General features: G+C 32.7%; 1 pseudogene; it reads left to right on the top strand.

Annotated features, from left to right (window-relative positions):
- Positions 1-11,024: 11,024 nt before the first annotated feature.
- LOC149495250 (COBRA-like protein 6) lies at positions 11,025-20,657 on the top strand (annotated as a pseudogene).
- Positions 20,658-25,093: the final 4,436 nt, after the last annotated feature.

The following is a 25,093-nucleotide window of genomic DNA, read 5'->3' as shown; positions in this document are numbered from 1 at the left end:
AATTTCAATTAACAGATTTTACAAGAAAGCATTTCTTTGGAGTAACACCATTACAAATGACGCAGATCCAACATGCTCTAAACATCCTTCGCTACAACTCGACTCCACGAATTAGATACTCTAAATGGATTACAAGTGGAGCACATAAATTTCCTGAATTATAACATACAGAAGAGACCAAATATGGAACCTCTTTTAAGTTACCACCTCCGGTAAGTCATCTAGCCTGGAAACATAATTTTCCCGCAATGACAACCAGGTGCACGTGAAGATATTAATTTTATCAAACGAAAACGGGGCAAGAAACAAAGTAAAAATAAATTGTGCAAATCAGACAGAGAGGCGGAATGGAGACTGGAGGAACTCGGCTTTACCCCACTCGAGGAGAAAATAATGATGGTTAATGTGGTAGCCCAACTAAGCAAAATGGTGGCACAACAAATCTCTGGTTAATTTATTTATCTAAGTGCGGAGTGGACCTGTCACAGGATCACGACCAGGATTGGCATCCTTTTGTTTCAAGGAGAGGTTTGCAAACTGGGATTCAAGGTCCCTGCTGTTAGTTCGGCGATGGCTGGAAGATGGTTGCTGCTGCTGCTGTTGTGGCTGTCGCTGTTGTTGTTGCTGCTGATACAAGGCTCGTAGTCTCCCAATCTCCCTCTCCAAGACTTCATGCTCCACTGAAAGCACCCTCAAAAGGTTGAGCATCCGTTATATCATTCAAAGATCAAAAAGATAAACACATACATACACAATGTGGAAACATGTTCTTGTTTTTGGGTCGGGCACAAGCCTGACCTGACCCAGCACTACAAACAACATACGTAACGTATTAATTTTTTATTCTTCCAGTAGGCCAGGTAGGGTCAGGCCCTAACATATTCAAATCACAAGCCCATCTGAGCTAATAGTTGCAGGCCTTGGTTGGGTCAGGCCAGGATTCAAATACCCTTGCCTCAGCCTGACCTTTTCCCAGGCCAGACCAGAGATACACTTTCTCACTTTTGCGAACAGATCCAACAAGAAGGTAGCTAAGTGATTTTCTCCTGACTGTATGAGCAATTTTCATTTTTATGTCTTCCTACGTCATCTCTGTACCTAAAATTTTCAGGTAAAAAGCAGTTCATCCGAAGAGAAAGCTTTCAGAAAGCAGAAAATAAATCTAGCACTCAACAAGGAGACCAGCACAAGTGGACACAAGATTAGTTTTCTGGATAATTCAATGATTTATTCAGTACTTCAGTAGTTTACTAGATTAGTTCCAGGCTGCAATAAAGAAAAATCATAATATTAGTTTCTTTCAGTAATGTCAGCCAACATAAGGATAACAAGTGTTGCAATATGTCTCTCTGTCCGCATCCCATCCCATCACAACATTTCTTCTCCTCAGTCGCCTAATAGACTGCAGAACTTAATGCGAACTTATGCATGTACATGCATAAATTCATGTACAGCATACATGTGAAAATTTAAAAAGCATTCAGAGACAAAACGAAAAAGACTTTTGCTTTTCAATCTGAAGAGGCAATGAAACTTCCTCTTAATAAGCCAAACAAGGAAAATTAAACCGCACTCTACCAGACCTGGTTCACTCTTCCATAAAAAGTCTTTCAAGCTAAATATTGCAAGGCTCAACTCAGCTGCATAGAAGCTGGAAACTGTTTTTTCAGAAGCAATTTCCTTTGACAATTAGTATATGAAATTTAAGCCAAGACCTATCTTCAACAACCATTCTATCCCTTACTACTTAAGATAAAGCCAAAAACTGGCAATATCATCTGGCTAATACTAAGGCAGAATCATTAGCAAAAAGAAGAAAAAGGCAAAAGCCTTCCACAATTTGCAACATTCTCAAAAAAGAAATTCTACAAAGAACATCAAAAAAAAAAAAAAAAAAAAATGGAAGTTTCAATATTTCTCTCGCACAGGGCAAATCTTCTATTACACGCCAGTGATCAGTTGGTAAAATTTTAAGCGAGATCACACTGCCTTGAAGTCTACCAAATCAGTTACCTAGGAATTCCTAAACTGCTTCTATGCATAAAGTTCTTATATGCTCGAAAATGCATTCCTCAGCGATCTCTCTTCAAAGGAATACTCCGCATAAAAGCACATTAAGCTCTCCAAATTTTATTTTGATCTATTCAACCCTTGAATGTTCATTTTTGTATTCATTGAACTCAATTTGCCAAAGAGCTTGGATACTTTGATTATATGTGGATAAAAATGATGAGAGAGAAAAAGAAGGGTTGAATTGTATGTTGAGAGATGAAAGTGGCGAAAATGGAGAGAAATATGTATACCGAATATAATTTATTATTTTATTTTGAAAAAGTTAGACATAGATTATGATGCAGTGGGATTTTATGGAGTGATATGTCAAAATTTGCATACATTTGCATCTATTTATATAGACAGATTGTATTTAATAGGGATAGAAACAAAATTCAAGAATTCAATGGGTCAAATAAAAATTGAAGGAGTCAATAGGTTTTTTGATAGCGTATTCTGTATGGATTACCCCCTTTTGCAAATAAATAACTTCGCATGTAGCTGTGCGCACAGAGGGGCAAATCTGAAGATTTCACTTTCAGAGAAGGATGGGCTTTACCCAGAAGAGTTTTGTTTAATGGTGAAGAATGTGTGATGCCACAACCAGATGATTATCCAAGGCTACCCAATTATGCTCACACTAAGTTCATAATTAGTTCTAATATAATCATTTTTCCATTACTGTTGCTTAGTATTATTATCTTCTAAAATTCTTTGAAAGGCTTATTATTATCGGTATTTGTATATTGAGAGAGAGTTTTGGTTTTGTAGAGTTATTAGTATTAATATTTGGTGATTCTTGAAAATTGTTTGTGGCTTTGTAAAATCAAAATTGAAATTCTTAAAACACTAAATAGATTAGTTTAATGATTGATCTGATCTTAAAAACATTTTGATAATGCTTTAAGACTTTTGGTTTAATATATATCCTTTTAGAATTGAATTACAAATGTATTTTATCTCAAATAAATGGAAAAAAACATAATTTTATTTTCTTTCGCCTTTTCAAAAACTGTTTAAATCAATTCAAATCGATTTAAAACTATTTTTTCATTTTTTAATACTTATTATTTTAAAAAAGAAAAAGAATAATTAACTGAAAATAATAGTGGCTATTATGGTTTAGTTTGAAAGTCCAACCCACATCTGTAGCAGTGGTTTGTGAAAATTTTAAATCTAACTAAATTATAAAAGATATTTAAGTCAACTAAATATATGAAACAATTTGCATCGCTTTTTACCTTAATATTAAAATTAAAAAAATATATTTATTAAATTCTTCAACTTTACATTAGTTTCACAATTTGAATTATTAAATTAACCAACTTTTGTCTATATATATATATATATATATATATATATATATATATATATATATATATATATATATATATATATATATATATATATATATATATATATATATAATCCTGAAACCAACAAAAAAAAAAAAAAAAAATTCTAGAAAGTTAACTTGGCACACCCCTATCTCAGCATTACTTTTTATTTTCTTTTTTTTACAAATTTTATAATTTTTTATTACATTTTCTTCACATTTCTTTTTCCTTTTTTATAGATTTGATTGGATTAATTATAAAATTTTATCCATTATCAACAACAAAACAATATATTAAAATTTAAAAGATTTAATTAAAACTTGAAATTTTGAAATCCATCTATCCCCTTTCTTTTCTCTATTTGTAGAGCAACTCTTTCCTTTCTTGCAGGATTCTCTATTTATTTGACTTTCATCCTTTTGTTTTTTTAGATTAACAATTCGCGTAGAGGAATAAACAGTGTGATTTTTTACTTGGCAAGGTGATTCCTGTGACTTATATATAATTGACTGACTATTATGGTTTAGTTTGAAAATCCAACCCAAATCTATAATAGTGGTTTGTGAAAATTTTAAATCGAACTAAATTATAAAAGATATTTAAATCAACTAAATGTATGAAAAGATTTGCGCCCTTTTTAACATTGGTAATAAAATTAAAAAATAAATTTATTAAATTCTTCAACTTTACATTGGTTTCACAATTTAAATTATTACATTAACCAACTTATATATATATAATCCTGAAACAAAAAAAATTATAACAAGCTAACTTGGCACACTCCTATTTCAGCATTCCTTTTTTTTTCGTTTTTTTATAAATTTTCTAATTTTTTAATACATTTTCTTCACATTTCTTTTTCCTTTTTTATAGATTTGATTGGATTAATTGTAAAATTTTATCTATTACCTACAACAAAACAATATTTAAAATTTTAATTTAAAAGATTTTATCTATTGCTCTAACGCTCTTTGTTTATCAATTGGTTTTTCTCCAGGATCTTTAAATGCTAAGGAGTTATTTATGTTAGGCATCAGCTCTGATACCACTTGTTAGGCATTAACTCTGATACCATTCGTTGGGTCCTTTCAACCAATTAAGAGAAAATTAACGCAGCAGAATAATCACCATTGTGACACACAGAAATTTACGTGGTTCACCCTCAACTGTTTAGGACTACGTCCACGGGACAAACTCTGAATAATTCTTCCACTATTAAAAATAGTAGGTACACAAAGAGAGTAATACAAAAATAGTGGCACTCAAAGTGTTTCCCAAAAGCACCCCATAATAATTTCCTCACTATTTTTCTCTCCCCCTAATTTTAGGAAACTCTTCCTAAAACTAGATAACCTCTCTCTCTACATTTTTTTTCTCGTTTCTAGTGTTGTGCTGTGTTTAACTGAGCTTCGTCTGCCTCCTTTTATAGGCATTTTAGTGAATGAGTCGTGTATAACTCATTCACGTCTTTATACTTTGTCAAAGAAAAATTGTCGAACTTTTCTTCTTTTTCAAATAACACGTTTTCCTTTTTTTTTTTCCTTTTCAAAGCGGGTAGGTCCCACATGTCGGAGGGACCCACAACAATTCTCCCCCTCCCGACGACATGGTGGGACTCTCCATTCTTGGCACTTTGACACACAGCTCAGACTTCTCCTTTTGCCTCAGTTATTGACAGAGCAACACACTTTTGTAATCTTTGTAATCTTGACTGTCACGACACGGCTCCCCCTGCAAAAGTGATTAGATATCATGAAAATCCATTTCACTGCAGTCCAATGTTCCTTTCTAGGATTTGAAAGAAACCGACTCACTACTCCGACTGAGTGATCAATATCTGGCCGTGTACAAACCATGGCATACATTAAGCTTCCAACTGCTGAAGCATATGGAATCTTTTCCATATCTTCCTTCTCTTCATCGGTAGAAGGGCACTCTTTAGAACTCAATTTAAAGTGATTAGTAAGAGGATAACTAATCGCTTTACCATTTTCCATTCTAAACCTTTGAAGTACTTTCTCAATGTACTTCTCCTGTGACAACCATAATTTCTTGGCTCTTCGATTCCTTATAATCTTCATGCCAAGAATTTGCTTTGCTGGTCCCAAGTCTTTCATGGCAAAAGACTTATTTAGTTGTTTCTTCAAGATAGTAATTTTGACCAACAGTCAACATATCAACCACATAGAGCAAAAACAATGTAGTTATCATCAGAGAATTTCCTCATAAGAAACACAGTGATCTGAAGTAGTCTTTCTGTAGCCATTCTCCCCTATAACATACTCAAACTTCTTGTACCACTGTCTCAGTGCCTGCTTCAAGCCGTAGAGGCTCTTCTTCAGTTTCCAAACACAATCCTCTTTTTCTACGAAACCCTCTCGCTGCTCCATGTATATTTCTTCTTCCAAATCTCCATGTAGGAAGGTAGTCTTTCCATCCATTTGCTCGATTTCCAGTTCAAAACTGGCGGCCATTCCGAGCATTGTCCGAATGGATGTCATTTTCACAACTGGTGAAAAGATCAAAATCAATACCCTTTCTTTGATTGAATCCTTTCACAACCAGTCTAGCTTTCAATCATGGTTGGGAGCTGTGTTCTTCCTGCTTGATCCCGAACACCCACTTGTTCTTCAAAGCTTTCTTGCCTTTGGGCAACTTCACCAGCTCAAATGTTTCGTCCTCATGCAAGGACTTCATTTCATCTTGTATGGCTTCAATCCAGTTCCTCTTGTGTTCATTTCCATAGCTTCTTCAAAGCTTTCAGGTTCTCCCCCGTCAGTCGTTAGTACATACTCATTGACTGGATATCTAGTAGATGGTTGTCAGACTCTACTAGATCTTCTTAATGTTTGAGAACCTTCCGGTGCTGGTGGTTGAACCTGAACACCATAATCTTCATCTGGTTCATTCTAATTAGGAACGTCTGGATTTTCTAACTCTGGCACATGTTCTTGTAGAACATTTTCCTCATCTCCAATTTGTTTGCGGCCTATTGGAGGGACTCTCTGTATGTCTGTTGAGTCTTCATCAGATCTATTAGCACTCTGCTTCAATATCTTCAATAGTCTGATCTTCAACAAATACAACATCACGATTTCTTATAATCGTCTTCTGGATTGGGTCATAAAACCTATAGCCACATTGGTCTTGGCCATAGCCAATGAATAGACACTGTCTAGTCTTGACATCAAACTTAGACCGTTCATCCTTCGGGATATGCACGAAGGCTTTGCAACCAAACACCCGCAAATGATCATAGGAAACATCCTTTCCTAACCATACTCTCTCTGGAGTATCATACTGTAGAGGGAAATAGAGTGAACGACGAACTGTTGTGAGTAACGCTTCACCCCAAATCTTTTAGACAACTTTGCATGTGAGAGTAAACATCTAACTCTCTCCATCAAAGTTCTGTTCATCCTCTCAGCGAAACTGTTCAGTTGCGGAGTCTTGGGAGGTGTCGTTTGATGTCAAATGCCATGCTCTTTGCAAAAAGCATCAAATGGCCTAGTGTATTCTCCACCATTATCTGTCCTGATACACTTCAGCTTCTTGCCTGTCTGTCTCTGAACCAGGTTTAGAAGAGTTCAATGTGTATATCCAGGTATTCCTAGAATGATCATCGATAAATATCACAAAATATCGATTTCCACCATATGATATCGTTAATGGTCTATACAAATCTGAATGAATCAGATTTAATACATTTTTCATTCTAGAAGGAGGGGTAATCTTGAAAGCTACTCTGTTTAGCTTTCCCGCCATACAATCAGGACACTTGTCTAGGTGAACTTCATCCAATCCAGGTAGTACGTTCTTTTTTGCCAGAGTTTTCTAACTCATGTGGCGTAGTCGTTTATGCCACAATTCAACTGTACTATCATTCTCCGCTACACTCAAAGTGTCTTGGGAGAGTTTTGCATGCATCACGTATAGCTTTCGGTCTTTAGCTACCACAAATGAACCTTTTGTGAGCTTCCACTGACCATTTCTAATGGTGCTACAGAAACCTTCATCATCAAATCTGCCAACCGAGATTTGGACACATGCTTGAAAGCCCATTCCTCATCAGTCTTGTCTTCTGGTTTAGTTGAACTAAACACAGGTAAATGCATTTTGATTACCATAAGGAGATCTCACATTTTATTTCTCCATATATGGTAATACGCACCATTTAGATTGATTATTTTGCTTGTCCATTTTGACTTGTGCAGAATATCATCACCAACATAAACCGTATACGTGAACAGTAGTATACGTGAATAGTGACCATGAATAGTAATAGTATACTCGAATAGTGACTGTATGCATGAACATTAACTGTACACATGAATAGTACATGTGACGGCTCAGCCAATAGTAACTATTCACCATCAACTGCGAGTTACTATTTTACTATTCATCACTAAGTCGATTCTGCAACGTCTTTCCGAGGGGACAATACCAATGGACTCGTCGTAATTTTCTCTTCATCATGGTATATTTATTTTTAAAATATATCCATGGATCTGGTACCACTATCTGACAGGCTGGACCTACCAAAACCTTCGGCTCTGATATCACTTATTAGGTATCAGCTCTGATACCACTCGTTGGGCCCTTTCAACCAATTAAGAGAAAATTAACGCAGCGGAATAATCACCATTGTGACACAGAAATTTACGTGGTTCACCCTCAACTGTTTAGGACTACGTCCACGGAACAAACTCTGAATAATTCTTCCACTATTAAAAATAGTAGGTACACAAAGAAAGTAATACAAAAATAGTGGCACTCAAAGTGTTTCCCAAAAGCACCCCATAATAATTTCCTCACTATTTTTCTCTCCCCCTAATTTTAGGAAACTCTTCCTAAAACTAGATAACCTCTCTCTATATATTTTTTTTTCTCGTTTCTGGTGTGTTGTGCTGTGTTTAACTGAGCTTCGTCTGCCTCCTTTTATAGGCATTTCAGTGAATGAGTCGTGTATAACTCATTCACGTCTTTATACTTTGTCAAAGAAAAATTGCCTAACTATTTAATTGTGTTCTTTACTCAAACTTTACTTTTAAAGCACTTAAAATTTCATGTTTCTTAATTTTGTTTCCTACAGCAGCAGCCATTATTTTGTTTTGCTTTTGGGGCGAATTACTGCTTTGCATTTATTTTCTACAATTCAGGTAACATAACAGGTTTCATATTTTAATTTCTATGGTTCAATCTTTTGTTTTTCAAAGTGCTGCTGTGCTGGTCGTATAAAAGGCTAAAACATAGATTAAGACAAACAAACTCTTCTTATTACTATATTTGCTTGTAAACAATAGAGCTCCAATTTCATTTTATTCTTTTGCAGGTCCACTTTCAACAAACTCTTATTGGAGCTGCATTTTTCACAAATTTGGTAATTATTCATTTCTGGGAAAGCCGTTGTAATTTATGACTATTATTACAAGTATCATATATTAATTAACGGTGGTACAGGATATATGATGATGGTGATGTATAATAGATGATTCTTAGACCTATCAAAATTAAAAAATATACATTATATGTATTCTGAAACTGTCATTTTTCCCACTGAAATAATCAATTAACTAACAAAACTCTAAAGATTCTATTCTTCAAACTTATCATGATTTTAGTTACTTTTACGGAAAAACTGATTAGCTTAATTAATTAATTTATATCATGTATATATATAAGAAAATTAAAAAGCAATCTAGAAATTTGATAGTCAACATATAACAAATAAGTTAGTGTTTGGCATTAAGTGGTGAATCTACAAGTCTCAACCAATCATTCACCCAAAGTTTATAATCCTACTCAGACCTATGATTAAGATTGATTTGCATATGGAGATATGTACATTCAATTAGTTCTTAATTAATCATTAACTATTGTGTTAATAAGACAATATAATTTTTCAGGATATGGATATAAAAATACTACTGTATATTATTATTCCAACATGAATTTCAAACTTTAATACAAACTTACACACCAAAAGCATAAGGTAATAATAAGTACATATATAACCTGAAATTAGATCCAGGTTTCCATACTAAAAAAAAAAACTTTAATACAAACTTACATATATTGTCCGTATATAGAAACATCATACTCTACAAGATTCATATAGGGGTGATCCTTCAGGCGTGATAATTTTCATACTGTAGATTTTAGATTAAGTGAGAAGGAGTCTAAATCACTTCGTTTCGATCAACAGCCGTAATACTACTTTATTTAAAAATATAACAATAAAAACAAACATACACAGATGTGTTAAGGCCCTCATACCCTGTAATGCGAAGTTGATGCATGGTTTTCTACTTTCTTCACCTCGTCCCAAGTCGTTTTACCAAGAAAGATAATTTTTCTCAGCCCTCTAATCTGTATCTTACGAGCGCCATCATTTCTTATTATATAGAATATCACAGCATCACCACCTCGAAGACCGAAATGATTCACAAATGGATGCCAAGAACCTGGAGTGAGAGTTGGTTTAGGATATATCCCAGTCTTGCGTATGGATAATTCAAATGTCCATTCCTTGCCATCTCGATCAAATGAAGTGATTTTTTCTTTCAACTCACCACTTTCATCCAAATCAGCAAGTTTCTTCAGGAAATCACTTGGAGCGATGAATTGGTGCTCCAAATCAGTTTTTTTCAAAGACTTTTCACAAAGAATGTCCATTGAATCAGACTTTATCTCGGGATCGAGTTTAGTCTTCGCCATTTTCTTCAAGAAAATTAGTGTACATGCAGCTTAGTGAAGTAGTAGCTCTTCTATATTTATAGAAAAAGAGAGCAAACAAAAAGCGTGCGACGAAGAATTTATGATTGCATGAGCTTTTGAAATTTATGATAAAAGACAAACAAAGAACTGTTGCTTTAATTAGATATTGACAAAGAAAAAAAAAAGGTGTACATGAACTTATGAGCAAGTAGATGCATGTTATGAGCAAGTAGACTAGCTATTGGATATAACCTTATCAAGATATTGGATGTCATGTCATGTTATATTCACTGTCTGATCTTTTTTATTTATTTTAATTTGAAAAATATTTATTCTATTGGATATAACCTCATCAAGTTCTACGAGAAATTTAGTATTTAACTTAAACGAAACGTACAGTCGTTTAAAAGATTAGAGCTTATAATATAACAGCTCAATGTGTTTAGTTTCATAAATAAAGATCAAAGTTTTTAGGGAGGACAATCACGTTGCTGATTGCTTAGCTAAAGAAGCTGTAGATGGCTTGGTTGATTTTCGAGTATTGCATGCTCCTTCTTCACATCCTGGTCAGCTTCTTGATGCTGACATGGTTGGAGCGGCCTCGCCGTCCTATTTATTAAGGGCTTACAACCCTCCTTTTCACTAAAAAAAAAAAAAATGTATTATTAACACAAAGTCAATGTATATATAGCGAGAGATTTCTTTTGGAATCCACCAAATACGGACATTAACGTGGGATTTTTTTCTTTTTTAAAATGAAAAGATTCATTAAGAAACATAAAAAGACAGACGTGGAAGTATACCCTCCACACATAGAAACTAGCATGATTGTAAGTGCCTTTTGCTTTTCTCTATTTTGTTATCTATAAAAATTATTGGAGTTTTGATCTTTTTGTTGAATCATATTTGATTAATTGAATTGCAGACGGTTTCGATCCATTGGATCCACATGGTAACATTACAATCAAATGGGATCTTTTGCAATCATCGGATACATATGATGTAAGTGGTTGGATTCTTTCCTTTGAATTTTTTTTCTTAGATTGTAAAATTATAAATTTGAATTATTCGATTGTTAACATTTCAATCTTGAGTTTTTGATTGAAAAGATCAAACTGTTGCATTGAGCTGCCACCTAATTAGGTTTAACATTCTACATGGGAGAGAAAGTGGGAACCTGAGTTAAAGGAGTGGTCTTTTTTTTCTAAAAGCATGCTGGTTTTTCTTTATTTTTGTACCAATATTACCCTTGTATTCTTTTTGAGGGTGGATTTTATATAACAGTAAAATTCTTCCACTTACAAGGTCATAGATTCGAGCAACGGAAATTTTTCTGAAAAAATAGTGAAAATACTGCCATATTAATCCTCCCTTAACCCACAAATGCCAGATAATTGTTCATTTTTATAATAGAAACCTTAAAATTGAAATTCGGAATCTTAAAATAAATCAATATAATTGTTTTTTTTATCAGAATATAAAATTCTGTTCACTCACCTGTGCACGATGCTACTTTTCTGTACATAGAACATCTATTTGTCTGCCATCTAGTTTGTCTTCAAACATAAGGGCCCAGTGTTGTCTCTCTGTCTAGGGGCAAATTAGTAAGTTGGAATGAACAAATTAAGTGTGCTTAATTAAATCTTTAAATTCTTAATCCATGTATAATGTTTCCAACAGCTAAAAGTATCAATAATATCCAATTACCAACTATACCGCCACGTGACTCTATTATTAATATTATTCTTAATATTAATAATATGAGTATTTATAATTCTTCTTAATATTATTATGAGTTACATTTTCAGAAAAAAAAAAAAAAATCCTCTTATAACACTGTTGTGACTCAATTACCCTTATCAATCAAACAGATTATAAGGTTGAAGCTGTCATTATCTTTCTTTTCTTTCTCTTTTACGAGTGCATGATTCTTGCACATTTGGGTGAAATTGGAAACGTCCAACTGCTGAAGTTGAGGTTGAATTTTAACATTAACCCGACAGCAAAAATTATGTTCTCTGAATTTAACAAAGCTCACTCTAAAAATAACACTGCCTTTCTATTATTTATTTTATTTTTCTAGTTCACAAAAAAGTATTAATCGAATTGAATATAATTTATCCGTAATATTCGTTAATTTATTTTATTTACTTATAAGAAATTTAATCTCTTATATATATATATATATATATATTAGCATAAAGCTAAAAACAAAAGACTAGACACAACTTAACTAAGAAGCTGGCCATGCAAATCATATCGCAGCCACATGCATCCCTTCAGGAGAGTCCTGCACGTGTAGCCCCAAACCGAAAGTGGCAGCCATTTTTGACAAGAAGTCAGCACAGGAGGAGAGTCCAGCGCGTGTAGCCCCAAACCAAAAGGGGTAGCCATTTTCGAAAAGAAGTCAGCTCACTGGTTAGCCTCACGGTAAATAACGAACCGACACCAATGGTATTCTGGCTAACCAACGACGAATCTTATATTAGTGGGATTGGATTTATAAGATAGGAACTTCTACATATCATTTCAGCCTCAAAAGAAGGAGAAAAAGAAAAAAATTCTAGTGACGAAGATAAAATTTAACTTCACTAGCATACTAGTGAGTTTTGGCATACCAACGACTTGTGAGATTACAAATCAATTAGATTTTAATTTATCAAGGAAAAAAAAAATAATCACTAAAATTCCAACTTGCTATGAATCAAGGCATTTTCTTTTTTACTAGATAGACTTGGCTAGAATCATTATATATATTAATTTTGCAATTTGAAATTGAATATCATTTAATGTTATGAAGTATAATTTGCAGTAGAGATTTAATTAGCATGAAAGAAAAAGTTAGTGGAGAGAAATATGTATACTGAATATAATTTATTATGTTATTTTGAAAAAATTAGATAGAGATTATGACGCAGCGGGATTTTATGGACTAGTATGTCCAAATTTACATACATTTGCATCTATTTATATAGACAGATTGTGTTTAATAGGTATAGAAATAAAAATTCAAGAATTCAATAGGTCAAATAAAAATTAATCGACTCTATAAGTTTTTTGATAATATATTCTTCATGGATTATCCCCTCGGCTAAAATAAATAACTAGAGAAGGACGAAGATTTCACTTTTTGGTATAGAAAATTTCAATTGTTATCCTATTTGAAAAATGGTCAGTTGATATTCCAAAGAGATTAACATTTTTTTCAAGATTCTAAGATTTCAACTTTCCGTGTGTTTCTTTATAAACTCGCATTATATTATTTAATATTTATTAGTGAACTGTCACTTTTTCTTTAAAAAAGAAGTCCCTGTCTGGGACCCCAGCGTCTCAACTGCGTGAACTAAGGGGCAAACGCAAAAGGACTGTCTGATGCAATGCGCCAACTAGGAGTGCAACGCAGTGAGGCTGACGTAATGTTTAAGTGCGTAACATAATTGATCCTTCAAAATCTTTTGAGACTAGTTATTTTCTTATGGTTAAAAATTACACTCTTTCTCTCCATAGGGTTAGGAAGCATATTCGGGTCTAAAAGTGGCGGCTGAGTACGACCTTTTCACTGTATAGAGTTTCTAATTAATATTCATGACGTGGCTTGATTAATGTATAGTGTGTTATGATTATTAAATAAATGATATTATATTCTCTAATTTGTTCTCTTCAAATTGTGTCCTAATTTTCGATTTACACTTCATTATTGTCTCTATATTTTGATATTATAGTTGTAATACTTCATGAATTATATATTATATAAAATAATATTTTATTGTTTTTTTAAATCTTGTTATTATATCATAGTTAATTAATCGAAAATTAATTAAATGTATGATTATTGGCTTTTACCAAATAACCTAGCTATCAATCTGTCACTTGTTGATTATTACTGTGGTTCACAATTCACTCAATCTCCAATTTTTAATAATTAACTGTAACTATTAAAAGAAAAAATTATTAAAACAAAAATAGAATATATTTTCAAGCAAATTTAATGGTCAAATGTTTGAAAAATACACCTAAATTACAGTAGGAGGGAAGAACAGTTATAAATTACCAGCCAGAAGCAGCATCAGCCCTTCATTTCCTAGCAGCCAAACAAGGACTCAGCCCTTCTCATAACAGTGAAAATAAGCAAGAAGACGTGAATTTCATTTAACAGATTTTACAAGAAAGCATTTCTTTGGAATAACACCATTACAAATGCCGCAGATCCAACATGCTCTAAACATCCTTCGCTACATCTCGACTCCACGAATTAGATACTCTAAATGGATTACAAGTGGAGCACATAAATTTCCTGAATTATAATCATCTGAACATACAGAAGAGACCAAATATGGAACCTCTTTTAAGTTACCACCTCCGGTAAGTCATCTCGCCTGAAAACATAATTTTCCCGCAATGACAACCAGGTGCACGTGAAGATATTAATTTTATCAAACGAAAAGAGGGGCAAGAAACAAAGTAATAATAAATTGTGCAAATCAGGTACAGAGATGGGATGGAGACTGGAGGAACTCGGCTTTACCCCACTCGAGGAGAAAATAATGATGGTTAATGTGGTAGCCCAACTAAGCAAAATGGTGGCACAACAAATCTCTGGTTAATTTATTTATCTAAGTGCGGAGTGGACCTGTCACAGGATCACGACCAGAATTGGCATCCTTTTGTTTCAAGGAGAGGTTTGCAAACTGGGATTCAAGGTCCCTGCTGTTAGTTCGGCGATGGCTGGAAGATGGTTGCTGCTGCTGCTGCGGCTGTTGCTGTTGTTGTTGCTGCTGACACAAGGCTCGTAGTCTCCCAATCTCCCTCTTCAAGACTTCATGCTCCACTGAAAGCACCCTCAAAAGGTTGAGCATCCGTTATATAATTCAAAAATCAAAAAGATAAACACATACATACACAACGTGGAAACATGTTCTTTGTGCAGGCCAAAATTTTTGGGTCGGGCACAAGCCTGACCTGACCCAGCACTACAAACATACGTAACATATTAATTTTTCATTCTTCCAGTAGGCCAGGTAGGGTCAGGCCCTAACATATTCAAATCACAAGCCCAGTTGAGCCAATAGTTGCAGGCCTTGGTTGGGTCAGGCCAGGAGACAAAAACCCTTGCTTCATCCTGACCTTTTCTCAGGCCAGACCAGAGATACACTTTCTCACTTTTGCGAACAGATCCAACAAGAAGGTAGCTAAGTGATTTTCTCCTGACTGTATGAGCCATTTTCATTTTGATGTCTTCCTACATCATCTCTGTACCTAAAATTTTCAGGAAAAAAGCAGTTCATCCGAAGAGAAAGCTTTCAGAAAGCAGAAAATAAGTCTAGCACTCAGCACGGTGACCAGCACAAGTGGACACAAGATTAGTTTTCTGGATAAATCAATGATTTATTCTGTACTTCAGTAGTTTACTAGATTAGTTCCAGGCTGCAACAAAGAAAAATCATAATATCAGTTTCTTTCAGTAATGTCAGCCAACATAAGGATAACAAGTGTTGCAATATGTCTCTCTGTCCGCATCCCATCCCATCACAACATTTCTTCTCCTCAGTCTCCTAATAGAGTGCAAAACTTAATGTGAACTTATGCATGTACATGCATAAACTCATGTACAGCATACATGTGAAAATTTAAAAAGCATTCAGAGACAAAACGAAACAGAATTTTGCTTTTCAATCTGAAGAGGCAATGAAACTTCCTCTTAATAAGCCAAACAAGGAAAATTAAACCGCACTCTACCAGACCTGGTTCACTCTTCCATAAAAAGTCTTTCAAGCTAAATATTGCAAGGCTCAACTCAGCTGCATAGAAGCTGGAAACTGTTTTTTCAGAAGCAATTTCCTTTGACAATTAGTAAATGAAATTTAAGCCAAGACCTATCTTCAACAACCATTCTATTCCTTACTACTTAAGATAAAGCCAAAAACGGGCAATATCATCTGGCTAATACTAAGGCAGAATCATTAGCAAAAAGAAGAAAAAGGCAAAAGCCTTCCACAATTTGCAACATTCTCAAAAAGAAATTCTACAAAGAACATAAAAAAAAAAAATGGAAGTTTCAATATTTCTCTCGCACAGGGCAAATCTTCTATTACACGGCAGTGATCAGTTGGTAAAATTTTAAGCGAGATCACACTGCCTTGAAGTCTACCAAATCAGTTACCTAGTAATTCCCAAACTGCTTCTATGCATAAAGTTCTTATATGCTTGAAAATGCATTCCTCAGCGTTCTCTCTTCAAAGGAATACTCCGCATAAAAGCACATTAAGCTCTCCAAATTTTATTTTGATCTATTGAACGCTTGAATGTTCATTTTCGTATTCATTGAACTCAATTTGCCAAAGAACTTGGATACTTTGATTATATGTGGATAAAAATGATGAGAGAGAAAAAGACGGTTTGAATTGTATGTTGAGAGATGAAAGTGGCGAAAATGGAGAGAAATATGTATACTCAATATAATTTATTATTTTATTTTAAAAAAAAAATTAGACATAGATTATCATGCAGCGGGATTTTAGGGAGTGATATGTCAAAATTTGCATACATTTGCATCTATTTATATAGACAGATTGTGTTTAACACGGATAGAAACAAAATTCAAGAATTCAATGGATCAAATAAATATTGAAGGACTCAATAGGTTTTTTGGTAGCATATTCTGCATGGATTACCCCCCTTCAGCCGAAATAAATAACTAGGCATGTAGCTGTGCGCACAGAGGGACAAATCTGAAGATTTCACTTTTAGAGAAGGATGGGCTATACCCAGAAGAGTTTTGTTTAATGGTGATGAATGTGTGATGCCACAACCGAATGATTATCCAAGGCTACCCAATTATGCTCACACTAAGTTCATAATTAGTTCTAATATAATCATTTTTCCATTACTGTTGCTTAGTATTATTATCGGTGTTTGTTTATTGAGAGAGAGTTTTATATAAAAGAATAAAAGAATAGACTAATCCTTTCGAATTGAAAACGATTCTTAGGATATTTCAAATTGAAATTTTCAGGATATCGATTCTTACGAGCCTAAGCGTAAAGTTTAATATACTTAATCGCCTGAGCAAAGCTATCTTAGCTCATCCTTCATAGGTTCCTTAACAAAATTTTATATAAAATTGTGTTATTTTATATAAAATTGTTTTTCTAATCATTGTGGAGATGGTGTAAAACAGTAGAGCCTCAGTCATATCAGCGGTACTCATACCTTGAATGTTGAAAACTGTCGATAGGAGCAAAAAGCTTTCTCTTTATAGGTCAAATCAACAGAATCAGATTATAGAAAAAAAAAAAAATACATTGAGAGGGACTGGTGTTTAAAATCTATATAGTGGGTCTCATACACTTCTAATCAGTTTAACTTAATTTTGTCTTTGCTTTAACATCATCGAATCCAATTGATTCTTGCTCTTCAACAACTCCTTAATGAGACCCACATAATATCGGCGCAATTCTATATATAATTAATTTGTGTCACATCAAGTTCGCGCTAGAATTTTAACATTAAACCTAGAGCAATCAAAATTAAAATAACGGTATAAAAAATTATCTGTTCTGAATTTAACAAAGCTCACTCTGAAAATAAAATTACCTTTCTATTATTTATTTTATTTTTCTAATTATTAATCCAATTGAATATAATTTATCCGTAATATTCGTTAATTTATTTTATTTATATCACAGAATATGCTTATTAAATTCAATTTATTATATAAGAAATTTAATCTCATATATTTTTTGTTTCATCAAAAGGGAAGCATAAAGCTAAAAACAAAAGACTAGACACAACTTCTTAACGAAGCTGTGCCATGCAAAAATAATCAGTTGTTAACTGAAAGTGATTAAAATTTTCTATCTTTATATTAGTTTTTTTCGCATTGGATAAAAGAGAAAGGACAAGCAATTATAGGATTTTTATCTTCCATTTCGGTCGGCACTCAATTTGTCTTTATGGGACGCAACATGCATGGGTGTCTAAGACAGGGCGGTTGGAGGGGGGGGGGGGGGGGACCAAACTCAATGAAAGAATGTTCTTATGGTTAAAAATTAGTCCCTTTCTCTCCAAAGGGTTGGGAAGCATCTTCGGGTCTAAAAGTGGCGGCGAGTACGACCTTTTCATGATGCGCCTTGATTAATGTATAGTGTGTTATGATTAATAAATAAATGATATTATATTCTCTAATTTGTTCTCTTCAAATTGTGTCCTAATTTTCGATTTACACTTCATTATTGTCTCTATATTTTGATACTATAGTCGCAATATTTCATGAATATATATTATATAAAATAATATTTTAAAAAAATGTGTTATTATACTATAATTTAATGATTGATCTGATCTTAAAAACATTTTGATAATGCTTTTAGACTTTTGGTTTAATAGATATCCTTTTAGAATTGAATAACAAATGTATTTTATCTCAAATAAATCGAAAAAAAAAAATATTTTCTTTCTCCTTTTTAAAACCATTTAAATCAATTCACATTGATTTAAAACTATTTTTTTTCATTTTTTAATACTTATTATTTTAAAAAAGAAAAAGAATAATTAACTGAAAATAAAAGTGGCTATTATGGTTTAGTTTGAAAATCCAACCCAAATCTATAGTAGTGGTGGAACTAAATTATAAAAGATATTTAAGTCAACTAAATATACGAAAAAATTTGCATCCCTTTTTTACCTTGGTATTAAAATTAAAAAATATATTTATTAAATTGCAATTGAAATAAATTGAAATTGAGAATCTTGAAATAAATCAATATAATTGTTTTTTTTATCAGAATATAAGATTCTGTTGACTCACCTGTGCATGATGCTACTTTTCTGTAAATAGAATGTCTATTTGTCTGCATCTAGTTTGTCTTCAACATTAAGGTCCCAGTATTTTCTCTCTGTCTAGCGGCAAATTAGTAAGTTGGAATGAACAAATTAAGTGTGCTTAATTAAATCTTTAAATTCTTAATCCATGAATAATGTTTCCAACAGCTAAAAATATCAATATTCAATTACCAACTATACCGCCACGTGGAGTCACCTGGTTGGAAATTGGGTTGGGATTGGAAAGGCCACGAAGTGATATGGGGAATGTGGGGAGCTGAGGCAACTGAGCAAGGAAACTGTACTAGGTTTAAAGGAACAACACTCCCACATTGTTGCGAAAAAAGTTCGGTGATTGTTAATCTTTTGCCTGGAGTTTCTTACAATATGCAATCTCAAAATTGCTGCAAATCGGGTGTTTTAACTTCCATGAAACAAGATCCTTCAAAGTATGGTGCCACTTTCCAGATGAACGTAGGTCGTTCTTCTCCTTATTATTCTACTCAGTCAGATTTCGAAATGCCGGAAAATTTCACTCTTGGACTTCCTGGTTATACCTGTGGAGCTGCACATGAAGTGAAGCCTAGTAGATATTCTTCAGACAGCGGCCGGAGATGGACCCAAGTTCTTAGTATGCATCTTTTCGGGTTTAACTGTTCACTATTACTCTTACAGTTCTACTTGGAAATGGTTAATTTATGACAAGGTTTATGTTTTGATTTTCATGTCAGGGACATGGAATGTGACTTGCATCTATTCTCAGTTTATATCAGCAGCAACCCCAAAATGCTGTGTTTCCTTGTCGGCTTTTTACAATGATACTATTGTTCCTTGCCCTAAATGTAGCTGCAGATGCCAAGAGCAACCTGGAGCAAAATGTGTAAAGTAAAACCTCTTAATTTTTTCATCAAATCTCTAATACATCTACTTTCTTTGTTCATTTTCAGTTTTCTTGAAAAGGGTATTTCTAGTAACCTGAAATTTATAAAATCTGAGAAAACTGTAGGTATGGAGAGACACCATCTTTGCTGCGAGAAAAGCAAGATTCAAATGATGCAACCCCAGAAGTAGTAAGGTGTACACAGCACATGTGCCCTATAAGGGTACACTGGCATGTGAAAGAGAGTTATAAAGAGTATTGCAGAGTTAAGATGACAATAAATAATCTAAATATAATGAAAAATTATTCTCAGTGGAATTTGGTTGTCTTACATCCCAAACTTTAAAAGCTTGTATCAAGTATTCAGCTTCAACTATGAACCGCTCGATCAGTATGGAAACATCAGTAAGCAGTTTGAATCAAATTATATTTCGAAAACTGAAGATTAGTACAGTTTTGAATGGAGTTATAAATGTTGTTCAAATGCTGTGTTTTTGACAGATGATACAGGAATGTTTTGGGGGATTGAGTACTATAATGCCATGTTACTACAAGAAGGTGATAGTGGAAATGTGCAAACAGAAATTTTATTGAACAAAGATGAAGATTTCAGTTTTAGAGAAGGATGGGCTTTACCCAGAAGAGTTTTGTTTAATGGTGATGAATGTATGATGCCACAACCAGATGATTATCCAAGGCTACCCTATTATGCTCACACTAATTTCATAATTAGTTCTAATGTAATCATTTTTCCATTACTGTTGCTTAGTATTATTATCAGTGTTTGTTTATTGAGAGAGAGTTTTGGTTTTGTAGAGTATAATAGACTTATTAGGGTTAATATTTGGTGATTCTTGAAAATTGTTTATGGCTTTGTAAAATCAGAATTGAAATTCTTAAAATACTAAATAGATTAGTTTAATGATTGATCTGATCTTAAAAACATTTTGATAATGCTTTTAGACTTTTGGCTTAATAGATATCTTTTTTAATTGAATTACAAATATGTTTTATCCCAAATAAATGGAAAAAAAAAAACCATAATTTTCTTTTCTTTCGCCTTCTCAAACACCGCTTAAATCAATTCAAACACCGCTTAAAACTCTTTTTTCATTTTTTCACACTTATTATTTTAAAAAAAGAAAAAGAATAATTAACTGAAAATAATAGTGGCTATTATGGTTTAGTTTGAAAATCCAACCCAAATCTATAATAGTGGTTTGTGAAAAATTTAAATCAAACTAAATTATAAAAGATATTTAAATCAACTAAATTGGTGAAAAAATTTGCACCGCTTTTTAACCTTGGTAATAAAATTAAAAAATAAATTTATTAAATTCTTCAACTTTACATTAGTTTCACAATTTAAATTATTAAATTAACCAACTTATATATATATATATATATATATATAATCCTGAAACCAAAAAAAATTATAACAAGCTAACTTAGCACACTCCTATTTCAGCATTCCTTTTTTTTTTCTTTTTTTTTTACAAATTTTCTAATTTTTTAATACATTTTCTTCACATTTCCTTTTCCTTTTTTATAGATTTGATTGGATTAATTATAAAATTTTATCTATTACCAACAACAAAACAATATATTAAAATTTAAATTTAAAAGATTTAATTAAAACTTGAAATTTTGAAATCCATTTATCCCTTTCTTTTCTCTATTTGAAGACCAACTCTTTTCTTTCTTGAATGATTCTCTATTTATTTGACTCTCATGCTTTTATTTTCTTAGATCAACAATTTGTGTACACTACCAAAAAAACGCCATTTTGCGACCGACAAAATAGGTCGCAAAACGCAAGAAATCGGTCGCTAATCACAATTAGCGATCGATTTGCGACCGATTACTATCGGTCGCAAAAGTGCTCGTCGCAAAAATATTTTGCGACCGATGAATTTGCGACCGATTTATCTGTAGCAAATCGGTCGAAAATTAGCGACCGATTCGATCGCAAATTTTAAATTTAAAGTTTTTATTTTTGGTTGCAGTTCGGTCGTAAATCCGTCGCAAAATATAAAAAAAAATAATATTTTTATAAAACCATAATTTTTTTGCACATGTGAAAATTGGCATATATATATCACAAATGCAATTCAAAAGCAATATAAAAATGTAATTGTTAATGTAGTTAATGTACTGAACAAAATTTCAAAAAATAACTGGAAAGCTAAAAAGATCTAAAATCAAATATACATGGTTGGTCATCTGCACGATCCAATGTCGAATTGCTGGAAGGAGTACCTGCTGGATGTGCTGTAGTATCGGCAAGGGTGACCAAGGTATCCTCTGCAGCATCGGGATCAGGAGACGGTAGTGGTTGCTGTTGAGATGTCGAAACATTTCTATCTATAGTAGCCGCAGGATCAGAGGAAGAAGTACTAGCACCGGGCTGACGGACAACCGCATGACATGTGCTCTAAGTTCTGCAATCTGTCTCTCCTGCTCATCAACACGAGCCTGCGTTTTTTTACCTAATTAACACTGTGTTTATAAATGGCAAATTATATATAATTGCATTAGTCTAAACCATCCTTAAAACATGCCAAATGTAATGTTCAATTTACACTTTTAACTTACTAAGGTTATTTCTATAATAAGGGTAACTATATATAATTGTAAACTGACTAAATTCATTTATTTAATACTAAGGTTATATATATATATATATATATATATATATATATATAAACTTACTATAATATCAGTAAGTGTACGATTCCACATATTCAATTTTTTTAAAAAAATTCGACAGTATTTCGGCACAATACAATCAAATTTCAAATAAAAACACACTTCAATAAACACTTCTATATCATACCAACATTCTCCAAAGGCAAAATGGCCACTACTAGGCCTCCAACATCTCACGCATCATTCATTGCATAACAAAAAAAAAAAAAAAAAGAATAATAACAACAATAACATCAAATAAAATGCATTATTTCATAATTACAAAAAAATGAATATGTTTATTTGTTATTTATTTTAGTTTCTTCAATAATGTTTATTTGTCATTTATTTTAGTTACACAAGTATGTTTATTTGTCCAAATTTTAGTTACACAATAATGTTTATTTGTCATTTATTTTAGTTACACAATTATATTTATTTACTTACACATATATTAATTCATTTAGTTCTTTTTTTAGCATTAATTAATAACATGTAATTTTTTATTTTTCAATCAATTCAACACCAACTAATATTTTAAAATTGCATTACATAAAATTACATTGATTAAATTACATATATAATTTTGCCTAAATTATTAAAAATTCCAAATTATCATTACAATATTAAATTTTTTTTCCAATTTTATCATTCTTTTCAATAACACACACAATGCACAATACCAACTAAATCACTACTACAACAACTAAAACAACTAAATAACAATTTATTTTTTGTCATTCAACTACAACAACAATAAAAGAAATATAACAATATAAAAAAAAACGAAAATGAAAAAAAAAAAAAATACAAACGTAGCTGAACTGACGACCGCGAACGACGAGGAGAAGGGATCCTCCGGTGACCGGCGTTGCAATGGAGCGGAGATGGAGGCATCAAGCGGCTGGAAGCGGCGCGACAACAGGCTGGGATGGGCGCTGCAAATGGAGGAGGAGAAGAAAGAAGAAGAAGAAAGAAGAAGGAGGGCGCTCGCTGGGTTTAAAGCCCTAAAATTTGCGACCGACGTATCGGTCGCAAGTTTTATTAAAATCGGTCGTAATTTTTAGCCCTGCGACGTCATTTTACTTTCTACCAAAATTGCGACCGATTTGCCACCAAATAAGTCGGTCGCAAATTATCATTAGCAAATCGGTCGCAAACCCTCGTGGAATTTTGGTGCTGATTTTGAAGCGCGTAATTTTGCGACGGAATGACACATAGTCGCAAAATCGATCACAAAATGGAAAACAAACTGGCGGGAATTATTAGCGCTACAATTAGCGACTGCTTCAGTATTAGTCGCAAATCCGTCGCAAATTTTGTTGCAACTTGGTCGCAATATATTCACGATCACAATCATCGCAATTGGTTGCAAATCGGTCGCAAAATTGAGACCGATTTGTGTCGGTCGCAAAACCGCGATTTTTTTGTAGTGGTAAAGGAATAAACAGTGTGATACTTGGCACATTGATTCTGGTGATTTATATATAATCTATGCATTGAAATTGGAATATTTCGATATATTTTCAACTCGCCATCATTTTTTTTTTTGTTTATTTTTTCTCTCTGTTTTATTGAAAAATATTTATTATTATTAATATATAGCCGGCAATTGCTCTAATGCTCTTTGTTTATCAATTGGTTTTTCTCCAGGATCTTTAAATGCTAAGGAGTTATTTAATTGCGTTCTTCACTTAAACTTTACTTTTAAAGCACTAAAAATTTCATGTTTCTTAATTTTGTTTTCCACAGCGGCAGTTATTATTTTGTTTTGCTTTTGGGACGAATTACTACTTTTGCATCTATTTTGCACAGTTCAGGTAACATAACAGTTTTTATATTTTAATTTCTATGGTTCAATCTTTTGTTTTTCAAAGTGCTGTTGTGCTGGTCGTATAGAAGGCTGAAACATAGATTAAGACAAACAAACTCTTCTTATACTATATTTCTTGTAAACAATAGAGCTCCAATTTCATTTTATTCTTTTGCAAGTATCATATATTCTTATTGGAACTGCATTTTTCACAAATTTGATACGACTATTGCTAAATCTGATATATAATGCTTATAATTATTCATTTCCGGAAAAGCCTTTGTAATTTATGACTACCGTTACAAGTATCATATATTAATTAATGGTGGTAGAGGATATATGATGATGGTGATGTAGAACAGATGATTTAGACCTATAAAATTTAAAAACAAACATTATATATATTCTGAAACTGTCACTTTTTTCACTGAAATAATCAATTAACTAACAAAACTCTAAAGATTCTATTCTTTAAAACTCATTATGATTTTAGTTACTTTTACGGAGGAACTGATTAATTTAATTAATTTATTTATATCATGTATAAAATCATGATTTGAAAAGCAAATCTATTGATGTTATTTATAATGTCAACTATATTGATATCTTGATTTGTCTACATCAATGGCCAACCGCTATTTAATTTAGAAACACAAAGGCAAAAACCATTTCTCATCTGCCCTTTATTTTTATATGTATATATATACTATATGTATGTATATGTAAAAAGAGAGAAAAACACTTTAACAGGGTAACCCGCACAATATCCGGATCTTTATCTAGTTT

This window comes from Jatropha curcas, chromosome 6 (assembly GCF_041381405.1).
Source record: "Jatropha curcas cultivar XTBG-Jc1 chromosome 6, XTBG_Jcur_1.0, whole genome shotgun sequence".
Taxonomy (NCBI): Eukaryota; Viridiplantae; Streptophyta; class Magnoliopsida; order Malpighiales; family Euphorbiaceae; genus Jatropha; species Jatropha curcas.
The sequence above is the reverse complement of the archived record's forward strand: the minus strand, read 5'-3'. Positions and strand labels throughout refer to the sequence as shown.